The sequence below is a fragment of the Capsicum annuum genome, chromosome 10, assembly GCF_002878395.1.
Source record: "Capsicum annuum cultivar UCD-10X-F1 chromosome 10, UCD10Xv1.1, whole genome shotgun sequence".
Lineage (NCBI taxonomy): Eukaryota > Viridiplantae > Streptophyta > Magnoliopsida > Solanales > Solanaceae > Capsicum > Capsicum annuum.
Genome location: NC_061120.1, coordinates 23,828,879 through 23,837,517, shown reverse-complemented (window position 1 = coordinate 23,837,517; position 8,639 = coordinate 23,828,879). Strand labels below are relative to the sequence as shown.

The 8,639-nt window shown below is 34.7% G+C and overlaps 1 long non-coding RNA gene across 1 annotated transcript; it reads right to left on the bottom strand.

The window, feature by feature from the left end:
• Window positions 1-1,744: 1,744 nt before the first annotated feature.
• Window positions 1,745-3,426, bottom strand: LOC107844934. The gene is made up of 3 exons (XR_001666632.2): window positions 3,139-3,426; window positions 2,973-3,042; window positions 1,745-2,865 (listed from the first exon to the last, which is right to left on the bottom strand). It is a non-coding gene; the product is annotated as an uncharacterized LOC107844934 (long non-coding RNA).
• Window positions 3,427-8,639: the final 5,213 nt, after the last annotated feature.

Sequence of the window (8,639 nt, the reverse complement as noted above, 5' to 3'; positions counted from 1 at the left end):
ATCTACCATCAATATATATCGTATTCATGCTCTTTAACCATAGTGTATTACTATATTTAAACCTATCCTACCTTGACCACAAGTTGTTGCTATAGAGAGCATAAATCTTCAATACATAGTCTAATTTTGACAATTCTGATAAAGACTTCATGCATTTTCCATTGAAACATGTCCTCTAGAGTCTTGCCTCTCTATTTAGGTTTATGAAAACTAAACATCTATAAACAAAAAATCTTAATAATAATTTAATATCTATTTTTCAAGTAAGAACTTGGGAATTGAACCATCTAGTTCTACTCTTATTTGTGGTCTAAAACATTGTCGAAGGGGTTATTAAATCATCCTAGGATTTTTCATCCTTCAATCCTCTTTATTTTTCCATAAAGAAAGACCAAGGTGGCAAATTCTAGTCTAGCAGTTATAATTCAATATTTTTAGACTAGTATCAAGTGATTCCAATCCCTATATAACCATATTATATCAGTTTCTACAATCTAGAGTTACACCCACAATTTTCACCATAACGAATCCCTACAAATTCTGAGAATTTTTTGATTAAAATTATGCTAGAGGTAAAAATATTTCACTTACCTTGGGAGTGGGAATTGATGAAATACAAAAGTCTTCCTTTTTTGCCCTGACTCGACCGATGAAGGTTTTGGAATGAACAATATGTTTTACTATTAAAAAAAATGCTATTTCACTATTTGGAGCCAGTTATAATGGATCAATTTCTGCTATTGCAGCATCGCTATAGTGGGATCCTCCCGTTATTGTGGCACTGACTAATGTTGACTCCTGCTATAGCAATATAATTCCTGCTATAGCAGCCTGCAGGGTAAGCGAGGCATAAAGTTGGGACTAGTTTCCAACTCTTTTATTTTTACAATATACTCTCAAATCCCAACCTTACGAACTAAATCTTTTACGTCAAATATTATATCTGGAGTTCTTCTAATAACTCAATATCCATTCTATAAATTTTTGTGGATTACTAAACCTATCGACTATCATCTTAAGTCCATGATCACCACCCCATCAGTCACCAAATTCACCTAGACCATACAACACCTGAATTCCTCTAAAAATAGACTAACCTAAAAAATTTAAATTGTCATCCAAAGAGAAGTATATCCCAAATTTTTACATGCTAGGAAATACCATATGACGAAAAGGATCATTACAATAGAGAAGATCCTTTCTAAAATTTATACAAATTAATTTTTTTTGATATTTCTAAAAGAGACCATTTAAAGTAAATTCAATGTGTATATACGTTAGTCGACACAAGTAATAAACTGAGAAAAGATATGATAAGATCTTCCCAAACTCCATTTAGCCAATACATCCACTACCTGATTCACCTCTTTAGAACAATTTAGTATTCTTTATTTTGTCTCCTATATGATATCTTTTATTTTTTAAGGTGGTTTGCTCTTTCACAAAATAATATGTATTACCATACGAAAATCGCATTCAAGAATGATATTGTTAATTCCATTATCAATAGAATCTTAAGGTCAAAAATAAATTCTGCCATGTTGCTGCTATCAGTCCCTTTGGTCTTGTGAAAAGCCATGATCAAAACTCTATTTTTGTCTCTTCAAATGACACCAAATTCAGATCATTCATCCCCGTTTTTCACTTTAACTCAATTTTCACCTTGAACCAGTTTTAGGAGACATCATCGTTCTAGCAATAGTACATTAATGCATTGGCAAGCCAAAAGAATCTAAACTATTGATTGTCTTTGTATACCTGGCATAAATAAAAAGTAGCTTTGTGCATTTCTAGACTCAATTCTACTGGAGGGGATCCTTTCCTATCTATTTCATATTACTTGATCTCTATTGACCTGATAGATTTATTAACGAAACTTTAATTAAATGTATATTTTATCAATTCAACCCTATTTATGATACTTTTAAATACTATATTTAACTATTACTATTTTATTTAGTTATTTAATACTAAGGATAAAAAGAAAAAAAATATGATAAAATTCTCTTAATTTTATTAATTTTATAAATTATATAAGTGAATTAAAATAATTATTTTTAATACACAAGTCAAATAAGTTGAAATGAAGAGAGTAGTTAGGAGTACTCCCTCCGACACATATTTGCTGGTCACTTTCACGTTAGCAGGCTTCTTAAAAAAAATAAGAAGGATGGTTTTACTAATTTACCCCTTTAAATACTTGAAACTTTACAAATTTGTTTTTACACTTTCAAAACATATTAGTTGCAGCGGTAAATTGAGAAGCTTTTAATTAATTTTATCTTTATTTACTAAATGGACGAATAATTTGAAATATGTATATATAATATGGTATTAACTAATATGAGACGCATGCAGTACTAATAATGAAAGATTTTCATCATACTAACATACCCTATGTGCATTTATAGAATGTACGATATTTATTTTCTACTAATTATGGTCATCTAGAATCTTATATTTAGTGAAATGGATTATCAGAATAAAAAATTGCTATTTCTATGAAGTAAATCAAGACCATTTTCCTCTTTTATCCTTTCTTTATTTTCTCGGATAATTAGTAAGGTACTCTCACAACACCAAATTAAGTGGTGTATCATATAAACCATACCCTGCAATATTTATAACTTTTAATATCTCCACAACTTCTTCATACATCCTGCAACATATCGTATCATACTATACATCAAATAGTTCCTAAACATCACTATGTGGCAGGGAAAATGTGAACTCATGACTTACGATCACTATCTTGTGAGTTTTGATTTATATTACACTTAAAATGCTTCAATGAACTCATAATTGAAGATAGATGTTACACTCCTCCATGGTTGTCCCAACGTTTATAAAGCACCAGAACATCCTCTGCAAGATTACACCATGTAAAAGAAACAATCCCCAACTCATCAACACGCACCGAATACTCTAATCAATTCAAGCACAAGAGAGGGATAAAAATTTTGATAGCTTACCTTGCTAAATAGAAATACCACTTGAGAAAACTTTTATTCTTTAATGTTTAGGTTGTCCTCTCCAACTTAGCTTGAGAAGAATGAAGAGAAAGGTTACTAAAACCAACACACCATACTCTTACTATAACTTAAGCTTAAAATGCAATTAATATGACTGTAGTTTTACCTTACTTGGTGGAGATTTTTACTTCTCCTAACTTGGACTTCTTCAAGAGCTTGAACCCTATTTCAACTAAGCTTGAATAGAAGAATAATATCCAAGAACGAAAGGCATTTGATGGCTGCTATATGAAGCTAATAGAGAATATAAGATAAAGCTCTACAATTCTAAATTTTTTACTGGTTACAAGTGAGTCGTATGGGCTGTTATTTAACCCTTTAAAGGGGCCTACTTGTGGTTGACTTTCTTGGCCCATTTTGGGCCGAAGATGTTCAAATAGGTGATGAACCTATTTGGGCATTTAACTTGAGCCTTGGCGAACATAAAATTGTAAGGACCTAATTTATGTGAATTATTTATTTTTATATAATTAGATCATTATAGCCCTCCTCTTAGTTTCTACGTGATGTTTCTGGCGTGTGGAGGTGATGGAAATTATTTTCAATGTATTTTAGTGTGATTTGTGTGAGCTTGTGATTTTTGAAGGTTAAAAAGGCTTTACAATTGACTTCGGTCAACATTTATTATTTTGTGCATCGGATGGCAAAATGGACTGCACCAGTAGATCTAAACGTTGATTTTAGATTGGTAGCATGGTTGGTGTGATTTTATGGCTTTTAAATTTCATTTCGACCACCAGTTTGAAAAGTTGTGAAATTAGGTCTTGGAGGTCAATTTTATGAAAATGACTTTATTTTCAAAATCTGATATTGTCATTGAGTCTGAACCATCGAATTTGATAGGGTAGCATAGTTTGCACTCTCAGGATTTTGGATGAATCCCAAGGGGCCCGTGGAAACTTAGAAATTTTCCAAGTCCCAACTAGTACACCACCCAGCTGGTGTGACTGCTAAAGTGCCACTTGGGTTGCTTTGGCAGTGGTCTATAAAGTGGACAGCTGGTTGCTTTAGCTACTCGGCTCCCAGCTGGGGGACCGCTTTAGAAGAGCCTTGTATGCTACAGCAAACTGGACTGGCATATGGGTAACGCTAAAGTAACACTTGACCACTTTAGCAGTGACCTCCTAAGTGGTCAATGTTAGCTTCCTGATCTGAGGTGGTTTTATACACTTCGATATCATTATTCTAGCTTATTTTGTCTTATTTTGAGAGCAATTCATGTGCTTAATGTGTTGATATTGATATAAATTAGCATATAAGTGTCCAAGGACGTGATTACAATGGTCCAAAGTGTTTTCAAACAAGTTTGTACTTAATTGAGTCATTTAGAGTTCAATTCGAAAAAACTAGTTTTACTAGCTTGAGTTAGGTGTGTGTCTAGTTTGTTTCGATGAATTCTAATATGTTTAATGAGTTCCATAAGGTTTGAAAGTGTATTTATACTTGGAATAACTTGTTGGTAATGTGTGAATTTTAATTTGATTAAGTCTTAAGTCGGAATGATAAGTGCAGATCTATGCGAACTAGCCTTATCTTAGCTCTTGTTTTGATTCATCGTTTAGAATATTATGTTATTATGATCTCTAATTCGTGGTGTGTGATGTTGTAGGAAACTTTGTGAGGTGAACACCGTGGTATATTGATGATATAAAGATCGTAAATCTATGAAAAATACACCACAATACAAGGGATGAAAGATTAGATGATAAAGACTTAACAAAAAATTTGAACGCAATATCCAATGTGTGCGTATAATAAACGTACGTCGCATGCGGTATTTCAGTGCTCCCACGCGTTAGAAAAATTATCAATGCAACTTCTAGTGGAGGAGTGTGATACGCGTGCGACGCACCCTCCATTTTAGTGCACTACAGCGTGCGATGCCCCCTTTATTCCATCGCTTCAATGTTTACAATTTCAATTTTTACAAAATTTGAGGCGGCTAGTAGGTATAGTGTGGGAATATTTTAGAGAATCTTGGTAGGAATATCTTGGAGTGTGTGCAGTCTTTTTAATCCTATAATGATTAGGAATAAAATATTATATATATCGATAATACTTGGACAATTTTGGTGAACAATTCTGTGACGGTGGACACGTAACTTGGACACCCGGGACGGTGGAGATTAACGTGGAGGCTGGTACACTTTAAATTAGGTTTTATCATTCTTAAATTAACTTTTAATTATTTTATTTTATGTATTCAATTAATTGAATCGTGATTATGAATATTATCGATTAAAAATTTTTTTTTGGGATTAAAGTTAAGAACATGAATACTATTATTTTGGATTAAATTTGTTTAATTTGCTTATCATTGTTGGTTGTTTGTTTATTCTTGTTTTAGTTATTTTATGGATTGATCACTCTTAAAATACATATATTGTTGACCTTGTGATCTCGGGAGAGAAAATAGGGAGATATAACATGGAAATTGTAAGACCCCGCAAAAATTCTAAGCATAACTCAGTCCCTTAGAGCTTGATAAGGGGTTTCAGATTTAGAAAATTTTAGCTAACTGTTAGAACTTAGTCTTTTCTAAAGCCCTCAAACTATGAGGAATTTATTTATGACCTTTCCTACCTCCGAAGATTAGTTTTAAGTTGATTAATGATTGGAGGAGTCAATAGTACATCTCGGGTGAGTTTTGAAAATTTTGGTCAAGCGTAAGGGCATGTTTGAAACTCCAAAATAGCAGCTCAAGGAGATTAGCCCGTGGCGCCTCGCCCAGAGCGGCTCTCCAGAGCCCACGACGCCCTGGCTAGTTTGGCTCGTATACTTTCTGCAGTTTTGTTCTGCGATTTTAAGGGCAAATGGGTTATTTTTCTTCACCCCACAGCTCCATAACACAGGATTAAAGCCCCAAATAGTAAAATCACTCATTCTTTTCACAAAATCCTCTCAAGAGTAAGCCCTAGCTTCATTAAGTTCAAGAAACAAACCACAAGAATTCACCCCAATCTCCACGAAGTTAACAATTAAGGTATGTGAAGTGTTCATCCAAGGGTTCCTTCCACCTTTGGAGTTCAAGAAACTATTTTTAAAACTTCAGGTGTATTGATTTCGTGAATTCCATGTTGGCTTTGATTATAATGAATAGTTGGGTTTCTAATCCATGTTTTATTACAAATTTCATGGGTAGTTAATTGATATATGTGTAGTATCATATGAATCCATGTTAAACCCTTAAATGTGTAAATTTATTATGATAGTCATGATGCATTAGCATATTGTTCACGCCCAAGTATAAGGTTATGCCTTCCGTGTATTTGGCAAAATTCCTAAGTGAATAAATTGTACATTGTGTCCATTGGTGACCTTATGATGAATTCATGCTGGAACTACATGTTCCAAACTTGCTCCCATATTAAAGCTATACTTTGTAGGTGATTGATGGAATGGCCATGAGAATTGAATAATGAAATTATGATATGCTAGCATACGTTTTCATTCATACGCAAGCCGAAGAATATGGCAAAATGTCTTAGTGACTACATTGTGAATAGTTGATTGTTCTGTTATTAAGAAGTGCCATATCTTAGTATTATTTGTGTTATCGAGTCCTGGGGGTATTTCATACCCGACAATTTAGCTGTTTACCTTGAGCCGGTGTCAATATAGAATAGTATCAGTCATGTCATGATCAGTAGTACTCTCATCTAGATATGAAACTCAGTAGAACTCAGTCAGTTATAGAACTCAGGAAAACTCATTATCAGTCTAGTTCAGAACAATACATCAGTTTAGTGTCTTTCAGTTGGGAGTAGGATTCAGCATCGAGTAAACCCAAGGATGGGGACTCACCTGCCAGCAGAGGGTGTGATCCTTAGAAGCAGTCCTTGCATTCTAGAACTACGTACCCAACATAGGTTGAGACATCAAACTACCGGTTGAGGGTTGATGAGGTGTCTTACCTGCCAATTGAGGGTACCACCGTTCTCATTCAGAGCAACTGCCAGATGAGGATGACTCAACATCTGTCTTTCCTCGTGGCACAGTACTGACACCCTTCTAACTGGGGTTATAGGTTGGACCCCAAATTAGTTCAGAGAAGGGTATGTCAATTAGATAATAACCTCCTACAGTCTCAGTTTTAGTCTTCAGAATAGAACTCAGTTCAGTTCTATAGAAATCATAACTGTCAGATACAATCACTCAGTTTAGTATGAAACTCAAAATAGTTCCACATGATCAAGACTGTCATATAAAGTCACTCAGTTATCAGTAATATAGTATTAGTAAACTTAGATATCAGTAAACTAGTGATTCAGAACTCAGTATTCAGTGTTACCATGATCTCAGTTATAATTTAAGAATTCATACATGTACTCTCGTTCAGTTAAGCTCATGTTATTCAGTCAGTTATTGTTCATGCATATGAACCTATGCATATCATCCTACCTCACTTAGCATACCAGTACATTCAAAGTACTGACGCATACTTTTCTTTTACGTTATGATGTCTTATATTATAGGTTCAGATGCATGGGATCCCGACCGCACTTAGAAGCTAATCTATCAGTAATAGAGTTAGTGGTGAGTCTTCATAGTTTGAGGACAGATTTATCATTTCAGTTATATCAGTACTCACTTTACTTCAGTAGTCAGAGTTAGTTAGGGACTTGTCCCATCTACTCCTTGTTCAGATAGTAGAGGATTTTTAGACTAAAGTATTTCAGACAAATGTATCAGTATTCAGTTCTCAGTATTGATATTCAGTATTTATTTCATATTTTATCCTTATGGCAGATTTTTGCCTATTTTCTACATAATTATAGTATTATTATTCAGTTATTGCAGTAGGTACTAGTCATGGGTTAGCTTGTGGTCCTTCGAGATTATGAGCACCGTGTAGCATCCGGGGTACAGACACGGGGTGTTACAAACTTGGTATCAGAGCCTAAGGTTCAACAGAGTCATAGGAACTCTGAAATTCGTGTCTAGTAGAGTCTTGTGCATAGGTGTGTAGCGCGCCACACTTATAGACAGAAGGCTATTAGATATTTTAGGAAAAGTTTCCCTTCTATCAGTAATCATGTAGTGCGGGTGAGCATAAACTTAAGTTAAACTCTTTGTCTAATCCAAGTTTCTCTTCCATTTACAGAATATGCCTCCAAAGAGGAATAAGGGAAGTGGAACGGAAGACCAGCCAACACCTTAGCCCATCCAGCCAGATCCCCTGGATGAACATGTCTCCTATACTAAATTCAGAGTAGCTTTCACCACCCTAGCTCATTATATGGCAGCCTAGAATGAACGATTTGTTGCCATTCTAGCAAACCCAGTGGCCAATACTGCTGCGGCCAGGATTCAAGACTTTATTCGAATGAACCCTTCATCTTTTACTGAGTCTAAGTTAGATAAGAACCCTCAGGAATTTCTTGATCAGGTGCAGAAAGTTACAGATATTATGGGGGGGACTGCTATTGAGAGTGCTGAGCTAGCTGCATATCATTTGCAGGATGTGGCTCACTCATGGTTTAAATAGTGGAAAGCAGAAAGGGCAGCTAATGCAGGGCCCATAGAATGGGAGAAGTTTGCCACTACTTTTCTAGATAGGTTTTTTCCATTGGAGTTGAGGGAGGTAAAGATTCTAGAATTTATTAA